Source organism: Myotis davidii, unplaced genomic scaffold (genome assembly GCF_000327345.1).
Source record: "Myotis davidii unplaced genomic scaffold, ASM32734v1 scaffold107, whole genome shotgun sequence".
Classification (NCBI taxonomy): domain Eukaryota; kingdom Metazoa; phylum Chordata; class Mammalia; order Chiroptera; family Vespertilionidae; genus Myotis; species Myotis davidii.
Window position 1 is genome coordinate 1304599 of NW_006383012.1, and position 20840 is coordinate 1325438.

Sequence of the window (20840 nt, forward strand, 5' to 3'; positions counted from 1 at the left end):
ATTTGAGGATTTTTTAACCCCTTCCCCAACAATTTTTTTGTTAAAAACGTTTCTTTTTCAGACTAATTTTTTTATTTTGGTTCTATATAGTATTTTTGATGCTGGTTATGAAAACAGTTTGTAATTATTTTTTCTTCCCATTTTTGTGGTTAAGAATAGTATTTCCTCAGAAAGTTTCTAGATGAAATTATTTAGAATGGTACGTATGTAGCTGGTTTTTGAAGGTAAAGTTTTAGACGAGTATACTCGTCAACGACTGAAAAAAGAACATTTTGTGAAAACGTGTATACACGTTTCTGCCGGGGAAGGGGTTAAAAATGTAATATTTGTGCCCCCCACACACACACACAGACACACACACACGTGCACTATAAATTGAGAGTTACAGTTTTTCAGAGTCCAGGAGTCTAGTTAATCATCCCTTTAATGAAAACAGAAATGCATTTCTGCAATTTATTTATTTTTAAAGCAGGGGAATATTGAGCACATGTGGCTACCATTTATTCTCCCCAGCAACCTGTAAGGTTGGTGTTACTATCATTCTCCCTTTATAGAGTGAAGTACAAATACATTAACCAATTGCCCAAAACTACACAGTAAATGGGGTCAGCATTCAAACCCAGTGTCTGTAAGGAGTTAGCAGAACTGCCTCTCAGGTATGCACTAAACACTATCCACTTTCCACTTTGTAATAGACCTCACCACTGTCTATCATATTCCAATCTGGCCTCATCGCTCATTGACACTTCCTGCCTGGCCCTGGTTAGTATTTGCATATGTAACACCTTTGATAGAGTCTCTAGCTGAAGCCTTTACAAAGGATGGCATGGTCTCTGTTCAGCCCCACTCACCGCAAGGTGGCAAGGGTGAAAGGCTAGATGACTTTTTCCTTCAAGTTTATTTGAAAGAAGAGCTTTTCTTCAGAAAGGAAGATACTAGTATCTTTCCCTTCATTTTTTTCCCAATAAAAGAAGGGGGGGGTGGGGACAGGAAACAAAACAAAATAAAAGCAAAAATCAAGTGAGAGTCACGATGTTCCCAAAGGTATGGTCAGGATAACTGGTCTGGCTTTCAATTCTAAGTCTTCTTATAGATGTACTTTGATGGAGGGTTATGAAAACTATGGACCATTGTGTTTATCTACCCCTAAAATCATGTGTTGGTGCTCTAACCCCCAGTGTGGCTGTATTTGGAGCGTGGGTCTCTAAAATAATAATTAAGGTTAAATGCAGACCTAAGGGTAGGTCCCTGATCCAGGAGGATTAGTGTATAAGAAGAGACACCAGAATGTTCTGTATTTACCCCCCTTCCTCCCGTTCCGACACACCAAGAAAGGCCAAGTGGAGATATAGCAGGAAGGCAGTCATCTGCAAGACAGGAAGAGAGCTGTCACTAGAAACAGACCAGGCTGGCACCTTGAACTTGGACTTCTAACATCTAGAACTATGAGAAAAGTAAAATTCCTTTATTTAAGCCACTCAGCCTGCTGTATTTTGTTATAGCAACCTGAGCAGACTAATCCAAGGGTTATCAATTGCTGCAAGGATGTACACATGTATTTACATTTATTTATGCTACATAGAATACTCAGTACACTCAAGAACTCGGGTCATGAATTGGTTTTCCTGTTTCCTTTGGGCTATCTCCACTCATTTCAGACTTATTTATATTCCCTAAGGAAAAATAACAATGTTTTAATATGTATTTTAAAAAGATAACAACTCCCTTATCGTTTTACCTGTTAACTCAGTTGCTAGTTATTGGGTGTGGGTCCCATCATTGGGAATTGAGACATGGGAGGGTTTTAATCTCTGTTGCTCCCATTGCTACATCACTACATAGTTTGGGGGGGAAGCATTAACTTCTCTGTATCTCAAGTCTATATTTGCCAAAATGAGAATATTGACTATTTCAAGGAGGTATTGTATGCTCTCTCTTTCTTACTAGTATATTAAATGAAGCAAAGTATAGACACACCTAGGACCTAGCTCTGCTTCATTTCCCTAATGGAAGCTGTCCCTGGTTCACTATCACAGTTGCCTAGAAAACTGTGATGATGAGAGCTGGTGGCCAGCCCAGGGGTCTGCCAAGTCTCAACTTTACCTGCTGTTTCTGAAGTATGGCCCAGATCTAAACTTTCCTTAAGAAGTAGACATTTATCCAAAGGCCAGACTAGAATGGCTCAGTCCTTAACCTTAACTTAGTCCAATTACCAGACAAGATCATCTTGGATGGCCTTTGTCTTTCTCTTTAATGAATAAGAATTACATTTCTAATCCATAGGAACATGATACATTCCAGAGCAATGTGTTAGTTGATAATCCCCATCATAGACAGCAAGGTTTGATCTCTCTGCCTTATCAAGAACTTGTTTTACAAGGAACTAGACCAGTGGTCCTCAACCAGATGTGATTTTTGCCTCACAATCAACCCTTGGCAATGTCTGGAAATCTTTGGTTGTCCCACCCATAGGATGGGTGCTACTGGCATCTAGAGGATAATAGAGGCGAGGGATGCTGCTGAACATTTTGCAGTGCACAGGGCAGTTCCCTCCCCGAGCCCCCAACAAATAATAGTTTGGCTTCAAATGTCAATAATGCTGAGGTTGAGAAGCACTCATCTAGACTGAGCTGGGCATCCATCCAACCCCTTAGACTCTCTCCAAGTAAACAGGTGTTCATCTTTCTGCCAGGAAGAGAAGAGTGGGCAGCTTTCCATTATTATGATTATCATATTTATTAGGTGCATACACCATGGATTCAGCACACTGTAAATCCAAGGGTTACCCTTAAAACAAGATGTGGAGTAATTTCAACATATTAGATTAAAGGCCACAGCTTGGAGTAAGATTTTCATTTGATTTTGGCTCTCTCACCACCTATAGTTTTATAAGCAAGTAACTTCAATTTTAGTTTCAGCAACCCTCCACAGGGTGGATGCAACAGGATAATAAAATTATCCTATATAATAAAAGGCTAATATGCAAATTGTCCCCTCAGCCATGAGTTTGACTGGGAATTCAACCAGGACGCAGGGCCGGCCGGCCAACCTCCCACGGCACCAATTGGGGCAGGCCAGCCGGACCCCACCTGTGCACGAATTCGTGTACCAGGCCTCTAGTGTGTATAATAAATATCCTTAGCACAGTGTTTAGGATATGGAAAACACTAATTACACTTTATATGTTACACATTTTTTACATACTCTCATCATTTTCATTGTTATAATCACATCTCATCTCAGCCTGGTTTAGAGCCATCTCTATCATCCAACCCAGCTGTGTATGCAGGAAATGCCATATTTAATGAAAACAATCTGTGTCAATTCACCTACGAGTGACACACCAAGGGAAGCAACTTGAAGGGAGTCAAAGGATTTCAGGCAGATGGAAAAAATGACATTTCATTACCTTCACTTTCTATTTCCTTTCAGATTGATTTTCATGGAAATATATGATGTGGGCTGACATGGGAGGAAAATGCCAACCCCTCAATGTGTTAACGATTGGCAGACAATGAAACCTTACATTGTGGAATATTTTTCTTCACTTATTTGTTTTCCTTTCAAGAGACTCTTTATTGTTTTCCTTGGCTATTTCTGAAACATTCAGAGTTTTTCCAGCTTCATGCATTTGCTATATTTATCAGCTTGACCCTTTAAATTAAAGTATATGTTACTGTTCCATTTTATGGAAAATTCCAGAACATCCTAGTTTTGAGGGGCATCCTAGTTTTCAGAGCATGATACATTGCTCTGAAATGTATCATGTTTCTATGGATTAGAAATGTAATTCTTATTCATTAAAGAGAAAGACAAAGGTCATACAAGATGATCTTGTCTGGTAATTGGACTAAGGTCCAAAGTATGCCCTCAGAATGCAGCCTGCCTACCTTCTGACTCCAATCTCACATGAGGTTTAGTCTCGGGATCCACAGGTGTCAAGTTCCTTGCCTGCAGCTCTGGATCTGTGCCTTCTCAGGTGGAATCTAATGGCATGCTGGAACTTGTTTCCTCCTCATTTAAGATTCTCAAAGGCAAGGACAGTCACTTAGTAGTGTTTGAACACCTTGCAGTCTAGCATAGAATCCAACACTCAGCAAATACTATACTTAGATTTCCCAAACAAATGTATGTTTAAGGATCGTATTATGCCTCAGTAGGGAAAACAAAGTTGAGTCCCAGAGGGAAAGTACATGTATCTAAAATGGTACAGCTGGTTTGTGGCAGAGTGTAAGGAACATTGTTTACCTACAATACAAAGTGGTCCATTCCCACGACCAGTGAATGTGCTTGCCAATGAAAACTGAGGCGAGGTCTGCCAGGGCTGTGCTCTGGAGAAACAGAGGTGTTTTGTTTTTGTTTTAATTTTTTTTAGCTTTTACATTGACCCTTTTACTGTTTGGCAAAGACCCATGAGAAGAGACAGCCTTATTTTTAAAAAAATATATTTTATTGATTTTTTACAGAGAGGGAGAGGGATAGAGAGTTAGAAACATCGATCAGCTGCCTCCTGCATGCCCCTCACTGGGGAGGTGCCTGCAACCAAGGTACATGCCCTTGACTGGAATCAGACCTGGGACCTTTCAGTCCGCAGGCTGATGCTCTATCCACTGAACCAAACTGGTTAGGGCGAGACAGCCTTAGTTTTTGAACAGTGATGCTTATCAACACGTGCCAGATGAAAGGCAGTGCTGCACACATTACGTGGCCGTGGGAAGGGCCGACACACCAAGCCTGGCAGAGCTGAACGTTAGGGGCAACCTGGGCCATGAGGCTGTCATTAACATGTGTATTTAATGACCTGGAAATTGTCTGCCTCTGCAGTTCTTCTTATTATGCAACACATGGATGTGTGTTCATCATTTAAGCCAGCTATGATAGCATTCCTGTTCTTTGTAGCCAAAAGCATCCTCATGGGTAGCAACAAGACTTTTCCCAAGAGATCAGTTCACTTGTGGAGAAACAAAACCTTTGTCTGGAACATAGAAGAAGGACTTACCTGGCTTACATTGACGGGAAACATTGTCACCTGGTCAGGCATTTCATATATTCAAAGCTTGCAGATGGTACATGGACCTCTTTTGATGCCGTTGAAGTAATAGAGGAAGATTGCAAATTTAGACCATAGCTGTAAGGAGCTTATAGTCTCCCCCAAAGACTTGAGGACTGGCCTGCCAAGCCTGACAAGGTGTTTCCCAGAAAGTTACTGTTTCTCATCTCAGCACTACCAGGTACATGATAAGCACACACTCAGCATACAGGTTGATAACTGATCAAGGCAATAGGCATCCAAGAGATATGTTTCCAAAAACAGAAGAGGAGAAAGGGAAGCTGGGAGAAATCTGTCTAAACAGTATGACCCAATTTCCTTTATGTTATGAAAAACATTATTTTGCTTCGAATTACCAGAAGGCTTGATCTCAGAAATTAGCAGACTGGTATTTAGAGATAGATTTAAATTGCTTTAAATTGACAAAATGAAAATAAGTCCTTGCTGATTTCCCTGAGCAGACATATACTATCTCACTGTGAGATGCTTAAAAATATTGATGGGCATTATGTTATATGGTTAATTCATTCCAAGGACTATTGGCTGTTTTGACTCTCATCATGAAACCAGATTAGCAGAAAGGTTACATCTTATGATTTCATATGCATGAATGTCCATATAATTATTCATTTACTTACATATTTATTTTTCCTCTCCTTTAAAGTCATTATTCTAGTAATAAATTATTGTTCCACTTATCACACAAAAGCCTGTAAGTCACCCACACAGATAAAACTTAATAGTACGAGTTAAAAAGAAAACAATATTCATGACACGGAGTTTATATGCTCATTAGATTTGAGGGTATTGGAAAGAGCAGCAGTATGTTAGAGGTTGGCAAAATTATATTACCGAGCCAATCAATACCAATGTGGCATTTTTGTTACTGAATAATTCGTATAAATAATGCTGACTTCATTTTAAATATCCTAAATACTGAAGAAAATAGAGGGTTCATTGGGGGGAAGCAGATGGATCATTTATTTTCTCAGTTAGAGCTGACACATTAGTTACAGAAATTTTCATATCATTTATTTTTATAGTCCACTTTACAGCTGTGTTTATTGTTGTAATAAATAAATACATTATATCCTCTTATTAGAGCAGCAATGGAAATTTCTGGTAACAAAACAGTCACATTCTCACATGACACAAATACCCCAAATGGAATACTAATGATGGAGAATGTATACCCAACCAAAAATAAGGCCTGTGTGTGGTTGAAGATGAGGGCAGCAAACTCCAGGCTAATGAAAAGATAACATTTCACACTTTGGACAGAGGTTATTAGTATTAGAGATGTACATCTCTCATGGTCCTTCTAAGGATACAGACAAGCTTACAAATCTCTGTGTATGTTTTCTAGCAGCAAGTGAGTGCTGCAAACTACAATCCAGGGTAGAGATAGATAAGTTACTGCTTCCATTTTAGATTACCCTCAGAACTAAAACAGTGTCTAACAGCCTGGGGGGGAATATCCACAGAAACTTGATGTTTTATAGCTTCATTCATTGTATTAGGAGAAGGGGCTGTTTCATAGCAAATGAATAGCTAGGTAGTTTTATTTTCTCAGAGACACCCTACAAGGATAGATCTTGGGTGAATCAATCAAGTCCCACATACTTACTGAGCACCCGCAGTCACTCTAGCTCCCTGTTGGAGAGTCATCTGATCTACTTGTGTCCATGTTGACAGGGATTTACACAGGTAGTTTTGCAATTTGGAAAACATATTCCCTGATTATTTAATGATATTATCCAAAACTATCACTATGTTGACATTCTACCCACCCTGGCTCTTCCACTTCACATCACATACATGACCTTGGGGTACTTACTTAAATTACTATTTTTGTTAGTTTCCTCATCAAAAAATATAAAAATACTAATTGTATCTGCCTCAAAGGATAGTACAATTACATGAAATAATTACTGTAAAGCACTTTGCAAGGTTCTTGGCATATAGGAAGTGTGATTGTGTTATATATTTACATTACATATAATTCCAGTATAATGTTACATTCAGGCTGAAATAGGGATACAGGATTTGCTGCTATGGGAGCACAGCGTTCAGCTTAATAGTACCTTTTTAGAAAAGTGGTTTCTGAGAGAACACATTATGAGCAAGAAGAATCATCCACCTTTTAAACTGTGTGATTTGGGGCAAATTACTTCAGCTTTCTGAGCTTCAGTGTCTCTCCTCTGTAAAATGGATACCCCTGAGCCCTGGGGCATCTGATGCGAAGTCTACATGAAGTGATGTATGTATAACACCACGCATGTAGTCGGCACTCAATATACGTTGATTGAATGAAAGCCTAAAAGTGTGAACACAGATTCTGTTACTGTCTTCATCTTACAGGTGACCAAACTGAGGGTCAGAGAGGTGAATTGCTCAAACATCTCATAGTCAGTAAGTGACAAAACTATTATTTCCACCTTGGAACTAAATATATAGCATCTTTTTACAAAAGTCTGACAAATACCAATGTATCTCCCATAAAAGTGGGTTGGTTTAAAGAAGGTAAAAGTAAGAGCTGTGCCTTAATATAAAAAAATGAGGGGGATGGGGGTTGGAGGAGATGAACTAAAGAACTCATATACATATATGCATAATCAATGGGCACAGACAATAGTGTGGTGAAGGGCCTGGGGTGAGGTAAGAGCTGGCAGCAGGGGAGTAAAGGGGAGAACTGGGGGACATCTCTAATATTGTCAACAAGAAAATATTTTTAAAATGAGCTATTTCTAAATAGTTATATCTGAAATCTTTGGCTGTTTGAGAACCAAAGATTGTTAAATTCCAATTTCAGTGCATTGAGTTAAGAAGATAAATACTACAGAAAGCTGTGATAAGTTATCATAATTCTTTCCAAATGGGGTTTTATTTGACCATTTTTCTTTTGGACATTACTGTCTCTTTAAAGTAAATATTTATTCATTGTATTTAGGTCTCTGGATGGGTGATTGCCAAGTGCAATGTCTGTGTAAAACATTACTGTGAGTTAAAACAAGACCTGATCATTTCTGTGTGTTTGTTAGGTGTACCACTTGTGTGCTACCTACACACAGAATTGCAATGTCATGCCATTAAAAAGGAAATGTAAAGACAACTTTCAAGTTGGTAATTGGAGAACATTAGACTGGAGGGGCTTAGAAGGATGTTGTATATAAATCAGTGGCTGGGGAAGGAAAGTTGGAGAAAGCCTTAATTTTCATCAAAACCAGCAATAAAATCTTTACTTCATGACTGGTGATAGTGCCTGCTTCTGATTCCTATTTTTATTACATTTGGTGGTAAACCCTGATTTAACACTATTCTGTTGTCTTGGGATGCGAATGCAAATGCCTGGCTAAATTATTCAGCAAACCCATCAGTATTTAGAATGAGTAGGAGCACTCCTGAAGGAAAAGGGGAGAACAGAATCAATGACTGCCCGCCCCCCCCAACTCAACATAATCCAGTCAGAATCTGCCTTAAGTGAAAAGGTAGGTGGAGGCGAGTCTTTTCATTATGCATCTGAAGAGCTAGGTTTCTGTGACCACTCTCGAGTCCATGGCAGATCTCTTGTGTCAGCAGCCACCACCTCTCGTGATCTCCACGTTCTCATCCACGCCATTTTCTAACCACATTTCAGGTCACATAATGGCATTTGTCAACTATCATGTTACGAAGAGGGAACTGCTGCTATTTTGCACCTGTAGCTGTCTTTTGTTTCCCATCATTGCACACAAATTACACCAGCAAACGTTTATTGAAACTGTATGCTGGATGGACTGCAACTTCACATTGTGCTTCAGCACCTGGAGCTCCACAAATACAAAATTTGCTTACATCCCAATGCTTGAGTCTTACCTATTCCTCTTGTTATATTTCCTCTATGTAGACTCCCCTCGTGCCTTAACTAACAGTTGCAATTCTGGTCTGATTTGTTAGAAAACAAACTACTGGCTCCATTCTTTGGACACATCCTATTGTGTTTTATATCATTATCATGTTATGGAAATGATTGCATTTCTCTTGGTTATATGCATTGTAAACCCCAAACAAATATAATGTCTTAAGAATTCCACAAAATCAAAGAGCCATGCCTTAGAAAATTACCAAAATCTTAGACTTTCATAGCCACAGATTTATTTGTTTTAAAACATTTTGTGTGGTAGGATGTCTTGATGATTCTGTATGAAAAATGAAGAGATTAGGACCGATATTACACAGCCTGCAATAACTCAAAGATAATGAGTCTAGATATTTCCACAGTCCTTAATATATTTGATGCCTCTATTTTCATCTTTATGTCAACAATAAGGATTGGGCTCTACAGATGCTCTGTAAATGTGTATGATTGAAATATAAAATATGTGTATATATTAAGCTTTATAGTTAATAAGTTCTACTTGCTGGGGATATAAAGATGAAACAAACCAATTCTGTTTCTTCTACCGTCAAAATGTTTGCAGTCTTCCCTGATGGCCGGTGTGGCTTAGTTGATTGAGCTTTGTCCCATGAGCCAAGAGATCGCTGATTTGATTTTCCATCAATGCACATGCCTGGGTTGCAGGCTTGATCCCCAGCAGGAGGCGAGCAGGAAGCAGCCCACAGATGTTTCTTTCTTATTGATGTTTCTCTCTCTCCCTTTACCTTCCTCTCTCTAAAATCAATAAAAATGTATTTTTAAAAGTAATAACAAAAATAATAATAAAGAGAACCTATCATTTTTTCTGGCATCTAGTCAGTACTTAATAAATTATTGGTGAAAGCTCGAATAAATTATAATAATACATTTCCTATTTTTCTGTAACAAGTGGAAAAATTACTAAGATTAAAAGTTCATTATGTAAGACAAAATATCCAATGAGTTTTTAAAAATTATTTTTTTTTCTATTAGAGTTTACATCCAATATTATTTTGTATTAGTTTTAGGGTAACAGTAGTAGATAGCCAATCATATACTCTGCAAAGTGTTGCCCTGATATTTCCAGTACCCAAATCACACCATACAAAGTTATTACAATTATATGTATACTAGAGGCCCGGTGCACAAAAATTTGTGCACTCGGGGGGGAGGGAGGGTCCCTCAGTCTGGCCTGTGCCCTCTCACAGTCTGGGACCCCTCAGGGGATGACCACCTGCTGGCTTAGGCCCGCTCCCTGGGGGATTGGGCCTAAGATGGCAATCAGACATCCCTCTGGCAGCCTGGCAGCGTCACACTCCCTTCAGGGTGGGGGTCCCCACTGGGGTGCCTGGCCAGTCTGGGTGATGGGCTGAGGGCCTTTTTCAGGCTGGCGGGTGATTGAAGCTCCCAGTCTCCCCTTTTTTCTTTCTTTCTTTTTTTTTGTTATTCTGGGATTCATTTACCTTCTATGGCTGTCACTGGAGCTGAGAGCCTGCTTTAGCTCTGAGGCTCGCCTCCAGCTATGAGACCTCGATTTGTTTGACTTCTATAATTGAAACACTGTTTCAGCTCCAGCTCCGAGACCAGCTGGCTGAAAGCAGGTTTCTGGGGATTGTTTAGCTTCTATAATTGCAACATTGTTTCTTAGATTGTAGCTCAGAGGACGGCAGCGGCAGGCGGGGAAACTTGGCTTCCTCCATCACCGGAGGAAGCAAGCCTCCTGTTCGCTTTCTTAGAGTACAAGCTCAGAGCCCTGCAGTGGCAGGAGGGGAACCTTGGCTTCCTCCATCACTGGAGCAAGCAAGCCTCCTATTCGCTTCAGTTGCCTGGCTGCCAGCCGCCATCTTGGTTGGCAGTTAATTTGCATATCTCGCTGTTTAGCCAATGGGAAGGGTAGTGAAGTTACGGTTAATTACCATGTTTCTCTATTATTAGACAGGATGTTTCATTTTGTAAGCACACTGAGTACAGCAAATCTTACATTTGAATTATCAGTAAATACTTATTTTTAGCAAATGGTACTGAATTTATCTTAAATACATGTTCCACTTCTTATTGTTTTATGCAAAAATAGCCATAAGTCCTCAAAAAGAGTCAATACTGTTCATTTCTGCATATAAGATTTATTTGAGAATATTTTCCTTCTCCTTAAGTTCCTCTTATAATATTATTTAAAAATAATACTATGGAAAAAAATGATTCTTTTAAGTCTTATGTTTCAGAAATGACTGAGATTTTTAAGTATCTAAAAAAAAACAGTCCATGTGGAAATAAATATCAAATTCAATTTTACCAAGATACTATGGTTTTGTTAGCAGTGATGAAAAATAAAATAAAAGGAGAGTTGCTTTAGAGAAATTCAGAATCAATCTTATTTAATGGTGACTGCTCAGTGGCTTGCAGAAAATAAATTTATCTTGATTTAGAACAACAGTAAGTTCATAATAGAAAATAAAGTTAAACCTGATTCTAAAGTAGGACAGCAATGCTGCCTATTTGGCAAAATAGAAGAAAACATTCAGCTCAGACTTGCTATATTATTAATCTACTTCCTGTTTACAAAATTGTTAATATCTATGGCAGGAAACAGGGCATCATAGGCTGACTTCTGTAGTCAGCAGCCTGGTTGGAGAATGAAATTGCCTTGCCTCAGAATATGATTTGTTTGCTTATGTTGCTTGTATTGCAAATAGATTTTACTTCTCATTTACACTTTAATATTTTATATGAACTATATAAACATATTTTAGAAATTCAACATCTTTTCCTATTTTTTTTTACCATTCTCAAATAACTGAATTTTTTTCTAGGTGAGTTAACATAAGTTGCAGAAGCTGCTATCTATTTCTTTTGCATGAATTTTAAACAGATGTATTGAGTCTCAATGACATCCAAGGCATTATGCAGGCTAGAAATTGAAGATACATAGAAAACCTGTCCATGAGGGGCATGTAACCTAGTCAGGAAAAAGGAATATCTGTGGCAACAGATCAATAGCAGTTCCATGAAGTGAGTCTAAGATCCACGTTGGAGCCCTTGACCTCTGCTTTGGGGCAGCGAGGATTATCCATTGGGTAGGTGTGGGCCCTTACAGTCTTCACTCAAGAGCCCTCACCCCAGTTCTTTTTAAACCAGAGTAAACAGCTTGCTGTTGCATATTTTAGAACTTCTCTTAGAACTTTATTTAGACATCTTGGGCTCCATTCATGTAATCAGTGTTTACTCTTGGAAGAAATTCTTGGCTTTTGTCACTGCAGACACTTACATGAAAGTTTAGGTGTTAATCCAGATGAAATAACCATATTTCTGTGTCTTCTAAATGTGAGCAAATATAAGTATGAGAATATAATAGAAGAAAGGATAAATACCCTTAAAGTACCAATTAAACATTAAAAAGTAAAAATCATCTAAGATCCCAGCCATTCTCATGAATAAGTAAGGAGACATTAAGAAAATTGGGGCCGAAACCGGTTTGGCTCAGTGGATAGAGTGTCGGCCTGCGGACTGAAAGGTCCCGGGTTCGATTCCGGTCAAGGGCATGTACCTGGGTTGCGGGCACATCCCCAGTGGGAGATGTGCAGGAGGCAGCTGGTCGGTGTTTCTCTCTCACCGATGTTTCTAACTCTCTATCTCTCTCCCTTTCTCTCTGTAAAAAATCAATAAAATATACTAAAAAAAAAAAAGAAAATTGGGGCCACATAAACTGAACCACAAAGATGAAAAATGCTAGCAATTGTGTTTATTATTAAGATGAATCAACTCCGTAGTCAATCCAAAGATTTCTTACTGTGGAAGGAGCCTACCTGATTTTCTAACTGAAACAAAGATAAGCAATGTGGAGAGGATTCAATAGTTTAATTAGATCCCTGCCCCAAATTTCTATCTTTTCTTGGGTGGTTTTCATGATTTTATAAATCCCACCCTGTGAGGATGCCCCTAGATTTACCAGCCTTTAAGGATTATGGATTGATTATATTGAGGGAGATGGCAGGATTATTATACTTTGTTGTATTTTTTATATGAGGGAATAATGCAACACAAGTCAGTCCATGAGAAAATATGAAGAGCAAGGAAAAGAGGAAACACCTGATCAGTATTTAGGAAAAATACACACACACAGACACACACACACACAATTTTGTTTTTTTAAGAGCAAGGATCAATCACATTGACCTGAGAAGTTCGTTTTGAATACCTGATCTTGGGATGATGCAACTGCTCAATGATGCCTTGGGCCATGGATTTCCTCTCTTTTCTTGTTTCCATCTTCATAAGAAAACCTGGAAGATTTTTATTAACAAACCCAACTCTCCTGAAAAAATGATACTTACTTGCCAAAGCTTCTGCCATCTCTCACTTATGATCTCCTTCATGTGAAAGTATTAAAAAAAATCCTAGGCCCTGTCAAAGTCTCCTTTGCTCTCAAACTGGTTGTTTTTATGATGCCAAATTCAAAGGTGAACTCTGGAAATTGGAGGGAGAGAAATACAATTAATGGTTTGCAGTTATGCAGTCTATCCATTTAACTGGTAGACTATCTTCTCTTTGCTCTAGCTCTAATGTTCAGTTGTTTGTTTCTAAGCATCATATGTATGTCCCACCTGATTAGGAAACAGAGACACACACACACTCCTTCAATGAACTGAGGTTAATTGGATCATGAAGGGAGGGGGGTTTGCTTCTGCTCATAAGACTATCTTCTTGAGAAAGATCATTCTCAGTACTAAAGCTGTAGGATGTTGGTAGTTACCAACATGTGAGGATTCACTCTTGACTGTAATGTGCTCCTGCTGTTCTTGCTACTTTTACATTCTAGTTTTGGTCTCTTTCCCAAAAATCCCTATGTACCTGTACCCCATTCCAGAGCTTCTTGCTGTGTTCTCTGCTGGTGTGTCTGGGTTTTGATGAAGATGCATTCCTAATGCTGCCATTCTCTGGTCTTAAATTTAAATATTAATAAGCATGTGATGGTCCCCAGAAAGTAGCATACATATGTTTTATTTTTCCACCTGCTTGAATCTTTTGGTGCTTTAGGCTTCTCTTATGTACAAGACACAAAGGGAAAATCATCTGGCTATTTTAATACAAAATTAAAATCCATGAAAGACAGTACAGACTGTAGGAAGGGCCATAGAATAACTTTTTGAAGATTTTAATAACTTAAAAGCTGTTAGTGAAAAGAGTGTTGTTGAAAGCAATTATTGTTGGTGGTAGTAATATTAATGGACAGGATCAGAGGTTGAGAGCTGGAGCAAGAGGCAGTTACACCTGTAGATAACATTAAAGCTGATTCAGAAAATCCAGGTATAGGCTAGGTCAGCTGGTTCCTTCCAGCCTCTCCCATTGTCACATTTCCTCCCAACACCATGTCTCCAGCCAAACCTCCAGGGCATCTCCTTTCTCCAAGGCTTCATCTGCCAAAAGGCAGTGAGCTAGAGGCCCTGTTTGTGGCTCTACAATGAAGTTAATTGAAAGCTTTAGGCCAGCCGTGGGCAAACTACAGCCCAAGGGCTGGATTCAGCCCATTTGAAATGAATAAAACTATTCAAAAAAAGACCGTACCCTTTTATGTAATGATGTTTACTTTGAATTTATATTAGTTCACACAAACACTCCATCCATGCTTTTGTAGAACCCATTGTGGCCCTCGAGTGGAAAAGTTTGCCCACCCCTGCTTTAGGCTGTCTTCTATGTTTGTGTTAGAAAGAATCTGGAAAATTATTGCAACTATCAGAGGTGGAAGGTGGCTACAAGAGAAGCAACAGGATATGGTGAAAAAGAAAAGCTTTGGTATCATAGCAACCAATATTCAAATCCCAACACCACCACTTCTAGCCTATGAGAACTTGGACAATTAACTAACTTCTGTGAGCCTCCATTGCCCGCCTCTGAAATGAGAAATATAATGCCTATTCTGTAACTTTCTTTGTGAGGATTAATTAATGTATATGAAGTAGTGGAATACGTGGTATAAAACTATATTTGTGTCTCTCTAGCTCTCCATCCATCCATCATCTTCCTGTCTTCCTGTCTGTCCATCCATCTAATCATCTATCTCCAGACTGTGCCCACAGGGAGTTCAGTATTAAGGAGCATTACAAAAATACTTAGCAGAAATACAGGTGTGGTTTTAATTTCTGTTTACTAGTTTTTCAGTTTGCACTAAGAAGGAAAATCAACAACTTAATGGCTACCCACTGGAGTCTATCGCCCTCCCTGCTGTGAAAGGGGACACTAGAGATTTTCTAAGACCCATCATTTTTGCAATTTTGATTAATTATTCAGTAAACAGCATTTTCATTACTAAATTATGCATCTTATTTCCTTCATCTCCTGTTTGCCCATGAAGTTCATTGTTCTACTTAATTATAATTACTCTTTAATCACCGTGTTATGGCATTAATTGATGTTACATCAAGCCAATAACAATGTTATTCTGCATAAAACTCATAAACTCTCAGTGATCAAACATAACCCATAGTTGGTCAATGGTTACCTGTCTCTCTTCTCGGGCTGTTACTTTTTTTTCCTTTCTAGCAGATTTCAAATGACTTTTTAATAGCTTAGATGTTTTCAAATTATTGTTTTCTCACAATAAGATCATCTATTTACACTGTCTTATCCACAACCTCAGTCTCTCAAAAGACATTTTTACCCTATTCTCTGTTACTAATAGCCTAGGTCAGTGGTCAGGAAACTTGTCTGTGACCTATTCTTGTATAGCCTTTGAGCTAAAATTGATTTTTATATTTTAAGTAGTTATACACAAACACATAACGCAAGAAATGTGGGCTAGAGAGCAAGCGTTGACTGAAAGCATACCTTATATACTATTTACCCCATTACGAAAAAGTTTGCCAATCACTGGACTAGGCTCACTAATAGTCTTTCTATTCATAGAAATTCAGAGATAAAGTGTTAATTTCAGAGCCATACTTCTGTTTTGTGTCCTCCTTAAGTACTGGCCCCTTATCACAAATTCTTAATCTCCATGCTTATTATTTTATGATATAGTTTTGTCATCTGCATCTTCCTCTCTCTCTCTCTCTCTCTCTCTCTCTCTCTCTCTCTCTCTCTCAGATTCAAAGCAGCAATAAGGAGGGAAAAGGGTATAGGACTGTGTTAAAAGAGACTTAATATATTGTTTCATCTTCATTTGTCATGTGACCTTGTTTGAGTCCATTCAATGCTTCTGGCTCTTAGTTTCATCATCTGTAAAATGGAGACGCTTAACAGAATGGTGTTGGAAGTCCTTTACAACTCTAACATTCTAGAATTCAATCTCAAGTAAATGCAAGAATCTTTAAATTACTTAGAGGCTAAAAGAGCCCTAATGCTATACTGAGTGAGAACTGAGAACTTTTTATTCTTCTTGAGTAACATAGAGACAGAATGCTCAGACCTCTATTTACATTCAATTTAATCACAGGAAATCTCTTTCTTTTACAGAACTGATATCAAGCTTGTTGCAACTTCTACCCATTGGTTCCAGTTCAATCCTCTCGGTAGACATAGAATTAGGATAAGTCCAAAGACATGAGAACCTAAGTTCCCCATGGGCTAAATGAGGAACTCAGCATGCCTTAGTGGAAGCATCAGTGGCTTCAGACATCAGGCATCTTTATCCCGCTGCAAAGTCAAAGGTCTCCAGTGTATCTATAAGCTTTCTAATATCTATAGCAACAATCCTAATCAAGCCAGAGAAGAGAGGATAGCAATAGCAGTTCTACCTATAAATCCTGCCATTTTCCTGCAATGGCTCATGTACACTTTGGCCTTAATTCTTTCTTTGGAATCAGCAGAAAAGAATCATTCTGCTTTCTGAAACAGGTAGAATGACAGATCAAAATACATATAAAAAGTGTTTCCTGCTTTCTGATGCCTGGGTTCATAAAAGTATTAAAGCATTCTAATAATAGATTTTAAAAGACTTTACTAAGGATAAAATAAATAAATCTATTCTATGTTGTAAAATTTCTGTAACTTTAGGTGTTTATAAAAATGTATATACAACAAAGGTACAAATGTATAACCCATTATAAAATACCTTTATATTTCAACATATATTATGTTTTACTTTATTATTATTGTATGAGTCCTGCAAAATCTTATGGGAATCACACTCTTCCAGAAAAGAAGAATATGCCAGGCTAACAATTTTATATGGGTTGTTGTTTTTATCCTAATATTAGTATACTGCATTATTAATTTTAAGTCATTGATATTATTTCCTGTGCTGTAGCTTTGTCTTAAGCTTAAAAGGCATGGGTTTACTAGGCCCAGAAATTCAATTTGAATTTGAACTAAGTTATTAGATTGTGGATCCAAGGAATGTAATTCCTGAGAAATTCAGAGTAGTTGTACACAGTTTCTTTAAATGGTGAGACTTGATGAAGTACTAAAGAAAAAACCAGCACCTGCTGTAATAGAGATTTAACTCTAAAAATGGGTAAAAATCTATATCAGATCACTTCTTTTGGTACAATTTCATATCATCCAGCCCCCACATTTTATACAAGTAACCGTAGCAATAATGTTTCTTATAATCTTGGACTTGTGTGTGGGTGAAAATTGACAGAGCCTTTCTTCATCTTCCACTCAACAACTGGATCACCTTTGACCAATGGAAGTCAGAGAAATTCAGCAAATGCTTTCCCTTTTCATTCCTCGGGTGAAAATACCTGTGATGAATCTCTTAGGCCCCTCAGAAGGCTCTTTAGGATCCAACACAAGTAACCCATAGCAGTAGAAAACTCAATGTGGCCTCTTTATATTGGCTTTCTCTCCTTAACTCCCTTGTCACCTCACCCCTGAGATTACATTCCTGGGGAATATAAACAAGTGTGTATTTAGTATCCATTGCTATGGCATGAAGTTCTGACCCAGGCCTGTGGACTGGGAAGTGTGAGTTATTTCTTCCACTGAGAAAGGTTCTTACCCAAGATCTGAAGGACAGGAGTGTCTTTTTTGAGCCAAGATGTCAGAGATCAAGGAACTTGAATTTAGCAGAGATTAGTTTCCAGACTGTAGGTTATCAGGTTTGTTTTAGAGGGAGAGTCAAGTCTCAGTACAGATCAAGTATATTCATTAAGTTAAGGCATCAAAATGTGAGGGCAGGAAACTTAATCCTGAAAAGAAGCTGCTGGAGGCCGGAGGCCCTTAGAGATTCTGGGAGAAGTTGATAAGCATATAGAGTTGGATATTCTGGCAAATGAAGTCAACGATTTCAGGCAGCTTAGATAAAGAAAGGAGTTTTCTGACTTCATAGTATACTGGACACTTTGTACTTTTAAAACTGATGCTGCACACTTACCCAGTAAAGATATGAAGGAAAAAGCATTTTCTTTGGGATTCAGGCATCAGTGGGAAATAAGTTCATAAATACTTGTTAGAAGTATAGACTGATTGCGTTGAACATGGCAGAAATCCAATACAAACTGGTTTAAGAAAAAGGTAAATGCATGGGCTCATCTAATTTAAAAGTTTAGGATAAAGCTCAAGTGATGTCTTGATTAAAATGGCTTCTCTACATCTCTCTGTCCTGCATTCTATTTTGGCTTCATTATAAAGCCCTTTTATGGTGACCCCTGCAGTTCAAGGTAAACATCCTATGAGCATCAAACCAGCAGATGTTCTGTCAGTGATTCTAAGCTTGGGTCACATGTCTTTTCCTCAACCAATCCGATGTGATGTTCCAATTGGCCATTTCTGAATCACATGCCAATTCCTGGAGCTGAAGATGGGACAAACTACTCTATCCCAATGACATGATTTGAGAGGGGCAGATGGGTTGTTAACAAGAGAAAATGTAGATGGGTTAAATAATAGGCTGACCAAAACATTTGTTTAATCTATGCTTTCATTCTCTTGATGTGACTTGCCAGAAGCTTTGCCAGAATGAAAAATTGTGAAATTGCTTTTTTCCTCCCAGCCCTTTGCCTCAAAAGCATGTGTAGATACCTCTTAGTTGGTCTCAGATCTAATTTACCCTGCTCTCCTGACAAATACACATCTCTTTACAAACACTTCATTAGTTTTGATGTTTGCCTCAGATCTCTACTGAGTTTGAAGGGTTTCTTTAAGCTTTGCTGCCATCTTTGCTGAGTGCTCTTGTGGGCTTTTCCCGTTTTCCTCAGGCTCATCACTCTTGGGATACTTCTGGCTTCATCAATATTTGTTAATACCGCTTGACATTCTGTGTATGTGCATTCAAGCAGTGAGGTAGACCGATGGAAGTCATCAGACTCTTGCCGATGAGTTGTGTCAAGTACTAGGAAGTCTTTATAATGAAAAGAGGGGCAGGCAATAACCTTCTGATTGCCCAGTTTATCATGGTACTAACAGGAAAGAAGTAATAAGTGACACTGGGTTTACTGAGGCAAGAGAGAAGGATGCCTTATTGACTATATCTATTAGAGTCTCTTAATTTTTATCCAAGTGGGGGAATATACAGTCTTTGGAACTGGCCTATACAGGAATTTCTGCCATCTAGTGTGGGTCTTAGCTAAACACAGTTTCTGTTTTCCACCCTGCAGCCTCCCAGTTGTGCAAGAGATCCTTTTCCAGATCCTTAACTGGGACAGGCACTTCGGCATTGACTCATGATATTTGAACTGCACAATTCTGTCCTCAAAAGTGTTATTAGAGATTGAAGGTGTTGCAGTGCTGGGTCAACAGTGAGAGGTTCACACAGTTCAGTGGCTCAGTTGATTAGAGCACTGCATCAATAAGCCAAGGTTGGGGACTTGATCCCTGGTCAGGGCACACACAAGAAGCAACCATGAGTACATAAATGAGTGAAGCAAAAAATCAATGTTTTCCTCTCTTTCTCCCTCTCCCTACCTCTCTCTAAAATCATTAAATAAAATTTTAAAACACTGATGGGTTCAATTCCTGTGAGGCTCAGTAAACATTGCCCCTTGCTTAGTGCTGCCTCATTAGTCATTTTTAAGGTAGGGTGATTATGCCATGAGGGGGTGTGGAGTAGAAGCATATTGGATCAAAACAAAGGGATTTTTCTTCTGGGAAGAACCCTCTGAATGCATGAGTCATTGATGATGAGTCAGGAGCATAATTTCAAATATAAAGCACTCTAGCATCTAGAGCAAGAATCATACATGAGTGGGTGGTCAAATTACCCCACCATAGAGAATTGACCAGGGTTCTTCATCTCATCATGTATCAAGAAGATAGATTTCTGATATCTTCACACTGGATCTTGTTTTGTTTCCCTATCTTCCAGCAAGCTTCCTTATAAATATCTTTTTTTTAAAAATAACTATCAGGATGAATGCACCATTCCTATGCAAATACTTCTAGAAAAAAAGTTATTCTATAGTAATGAACTTTTAATAGTGTGACTATATTTTAATTTCTGAAATTTTGAAAATATCGAAATTTAGCATATCAGTCAGGAAGGAGAATGATGGAATGTCTGCTTTGAAACCTGGATATGCCCTCCTTGGGAGACTTATGCTATCTCTTATGGCCAACACAAAGAAGTTGCTAAAGTCATATTTGCTCCTTAAGAATTCCCTTCTGGGCTGAGAGAAGGCTCATACTGTCTAGGAGACTGAAACATCCAGGCAGGCTGGGTCTGTGGCATAAAACACAATGCTGAAATATAAAGACATTCGAAACTGGTAAAGAGAATAGACCAAGTGTCCTGTCATCACAGTGTTTAGCTTCTGGGGATAAGTAGACAAAAATTATAAGTATAAATAAGTCAAATATGTGATATGCTAGTGAAAAAATAGAGAAAAATCAAATACCTGTCATTTTATTGAAGGGATCTGAGATGGGAAAACAATGTTTAGCTTAGACATTCTGCTCTTTCTTCTCTAGACACATCTACCTATTTCTTGAAAACATCTGGCATGATTCTATCTCAGATCT